The sequence below is a fragment of the Meleagris gallopavo genome, chromosome 5 (assembly GCF_000146605.3).
Source record: "Meleagris gallopavo isolate NT-WF06-2002-E0010 breed Aviagen turkey brand Nicholas breeding stock chromosome 5, Turkey_5.1, whole genome shotgun sequence".
Lineage (NCBI taxonomy): Eukaryota > Metazoa > Chordata > Aves > Galliformes > Phasianidae > Meleagris > Meleagris gallopavo.
Genome location: NC_015015.2, coordinates 33,666,197 through 33,670,495, shown reverse-complemented (window position 1 = coordinate 33,670,495; position 4,299 = coordinate 33,666,197).

Here is a 4,299-nt window from a genome sequence, read left to right as displayed (position 1 = left end):
GGGGAAACGTTGGCACCAGCAGGAGATGGGACCACCCGCTGCACCACACAGTCCATACCCAAGGCTTGTGTGGGCCTGTCTGTGGCATCTGCACTGCCCAACAGTGGCTACCGCTGTCATGCAGCGTTGGACACCAGCTTCTATAGACTTGCCTGATGATAACTCATTTCAGTGCAGACATCAGCCTGATGAAGGGAAAAGGAGATAGAGCTCTGTGAACAACAGCTCTTCTGTTGCTTGCTTGTTGAAGAAATCAGTGAGTGAAGCGTAGGGAGCTGCTGAGAAGAGATTACGCTTATCAGAGGTGAACAAGAAGAGGGCTGTGAGGAGAAGATACTAGAAAAGACTCCTGGGGACAAGGGCATAAAGGAGGTTTGCTTGTGCTATCACCATGTCTCCCTGCGTGCTTTCTGACAACCGAGGCTTTTCTGTTTAGAAGCACACTGGTTGAAGAAGTAAGGGAAGAAGAGAGAGTTGGGAATAAGGTGATTTTTCTTGGTTGCTTTCTCAAGATAATTAGACTGAATATGTTTTTGTTTCAGGTGCCTCAGGGATAATGCAGCTTTAGGAAATGGGTGGATTTCAGTTGCTTGTTTGCTTTAAAGCTGTGATTGAGAATTTCTTTTTGTAAAAGGAGGAAGAAAAAAAAAGGTGCTAAATATGCCTTGGTAGAGGTGATGGAAAATATTATGACACTAGTCAAGATGATTGCAAACACAGCAAAGCTGAAATGTGTTCAGCTGACCTAACTAAGCATGAATAATATATCTCCTCATTTGACTACAATATTACTGGTCAAATTTCAAATATATCAAGGTGATATCAGTAACCAAGTTGCTATTCTATCAGATATTAACAGTTTAGATGTTACAAAAAAATATGCTAAAATAATAAGTTTCTAAAGAAACAGTACTAAATGTGTTTCAAAGTAGCCTTCTTTATAAGGCCAGCACCTTCTCTAATAAGATGTTGTCAGACTGCAATTTTTTGGTATTACAAGAAGAGCTGTTTCATCCAAATTACACACATGTAATGAAATTTAAAGGCGATATATACTGTGAATAAGAGGAAGGAGGTTCATTTTGCTAACAGCCATTTCAGTTAGGAATTGATCACACCAGTGATTATATTGACACCTATTACTGAGACTATCCATATAAGGATATTTTACTTTTATTTAGAAGTTGTCTTGAGCAGCAGTTCTAGTAGAAATAAAGAATACCCAATTGCCAAAAAGTTGATTGTAGGCTGCAATACTTTCAAGACAGGATACAATTACAAAGGGCTACATCTCCTTTTTTCCACCTCTTGAAGAAAGAAATACACAGTAAAGGATTGCCAGATCTTGTGTTAAAGATTAGAGAGTCTGAGCAGCCTGTTGCTTGGTTTACACATCAAGAATCCTGGGCAAAGGCAAACAAATGAAATACATTGTCTGGAAATCGATTGTTTGTGCTTTTGTTATATATTAAGTGTATGTGACTCTTTTTTTCTGTGTGAACAACACAAAACAGCCGCCTACTGGGAAACTAGTAGATGTTAATTGCCCTCAATAGATAATGCTTTTCTCTCCCTTCTGTCCAGTAGCATGAATTCAGTACATAGTCAGATCAGACTACATTAAGAGAATTCAGGTCATTTGAGCTCATGGTAATTTAGCAAAGCAGTAAGAAGGAAACACGTGTTCCTAAAATGTGAGTTTTGAGCTGTGATTCTGAAATGGGATCTATATTTCTAGTCAGATCATTTATAACCTAATCACACCTTAAAACACATAAGCATGAAAACAGTCAGTTGAGCAAACATGTCCTAAAAGGTATTGCCAAATAAAACCCCAAGTTGTTATACATTTGCAATAAACAGAAAAAAGAACTTTTGTTGTCATTGTAAAGTGATTTACTGGGTTTTGCCTGAGCACATTTAACGGCAAAACTAAATTTATTAATGTATTTAAATATTTTATATTATGTTTTGCTTTTTTTAAAAAAGAAAGATCATTTCTGCCATGAAACGACAATTTTTTGGGGGGGGGGGAAGGGGGTTGGGGAGGGGCAATAAGACAACAAGACAACAGCAACAACAAAAAAAAACTTGTAATCTTTAAATACTTGGTGTGAAGAATGTGTTTTGGGGTCCTGGACAACTGCAAACAAATACAACTATGGAATATAGACTCTTTAAACTTACTATTCCTACACGTGTTCTGCTTTTTACACCAAATGTGTATATGGCTCCTTAGCCTGTGTGAAGAATGCAGAACAGACATGTTTTCATTATAGATGGTAACTGTCTTGAATAGATACGCAGTTCTCTCCTTTTGCCCACTGGTATGAATTCAGGATAACGGCCCTTTTCTTCCCATTCTCTATATATAGATTTTATAGACTGCAGTTGAGACATACTCTACTGAGTAGGAACAACTTACAGGCATATACTTTTATGGAAACTGTTCCATTAAGCAACAGCACGGACATTTTTCTCATTTGGTTTCTAAAAGTTACTCTTTGCCATCTTTCTCAGGTGCATATATTTTTTGGTATATTTTTGGTATTTTTAGTTCTCATTCTTTTTTCCTTGGTAATTTTTAGACTGTCATTTCCAAATACATTGGCTAAAATTTTTATCCGGCTGGTATGATTGGCAAAATTCCCACTGACTGTCCTGAAGCCACGATTTACCTGACAGGGCATTCCAGAAGCAGCAGTAGTGGCACAATCCCTTATGCAGTTACTTTGTGCTGACAAAAAGAAGTTTTAAAAGAACCATGGGAGAGGTTCCTTTCAGGTGGTTCTTTCCTTTCATAATTAAAACCTTAAATTACTTTCCTCTTACCAAAAAAACTGCACATTTACTTAGTTAATATGGTAATCAGCGCTTGCACTCTAATTCTTTTTCCTTCGTTCTTGTCTTTCCAGTTACAAGCACACACGCACGCACATGCTCCGTGAGTACCATGTCAAATGGTACAGCAAGTGCCTGAAAGGCGCTACTGAGGCTGTTCTGTTACCAAACAGCTGCTCTCCTCCTTTAGCATTATTCATGAATCTGCCAACTTCTTCCTTTCTGACAGTGAATCTGTTGTTGCACATGAAAGAGGTGTGGTATTCCTCTCTATCTTTGAGCACATGAATAAGAGAAAATCTGGTGTTTAATAAACAGTAGCTATCATTATTACCATTTTGCTATCTTATAATCTAGTCCTTTTTACAAAGTTTCATCTGCAATAAGACTGAAAGGAAAACAGAAAATAATCTTGTTAAGTAATAGAAGTATTTATGGACTGTTACATCTAGCAACTAATATGGCACCAAATTAGTTTTGCAATTAGGGGAATTTTTCATTTCACTGAAACAGAATTCTGGGTATTGTGCATTCTGAGTATTTTGAGATAAGTCAGGCATTTGAGCTGCATTCCCTTCAAAACTTTCATATGGATTTGCCTATATAAACCATTTAAATTAGAGAAGCTACAGTGATGCTATCTGGCTGTTAAAAAAGCAGAAATTGAAACAAAAATACTAAATCTTTAACACTCACATATGTGAAATTTTGGACATAACAGCTGTAAGCAAAAATAAGCACATTCCACAGATTCCTGCTCACAGAAGTCATCTCTGCTCCCAGGAGGCTCCTTGGTTTTCTATTGTGCCTAGAATACAAGTCAGTTTTTTAAGAAAAATAGTATAATTACACAGGAAGTGGTTTCCATGATCAAAAAATTAAAGAAATATTATTCGCTCATAGAAAGATATAGAAGGAATTTCAACACTGCTGAGTGTAATTTAATACAGTCCAAAAGTGATTAATATTTTATAGAAATGTCTGTCTTTTGAGACACATTAATCACATAGATCGTATTCAGAAAGCTGACCAGCTTTTTGCTTTAAAACAAAGAGTATCTATTTTCACTTTTTTAGTCATTTTAACTTCATCTAAAAAATAAAAGTAACTTCATTTCTATTTCCAGTTAAATATACTACCTGGAATACTAGAAGAATCAGTCAGGTAGCTAATGGGTGTCTTGTTTCAGGGGCCTATCAGCTCCAGGGTAGTTCATTTTTGCTGAGAAACACCTCACAAGAATCCATCTGTATTCTTGCTCTGCACTGGGTTCAACTACATCTCCTGTTAAATCAGTGGGGTATTTGCCAATAACTCCAATGGAATCCAGATTTCTCTCATCATGTATCTATATGATTCATTAATCTACAGAATCACAGAATTGTAGGAGTTGGAATGGACCTCTGCAGATCATCAAGTTCAATGCTCTGGCTAAAGCAGGTTTCATCCACGAGGGTC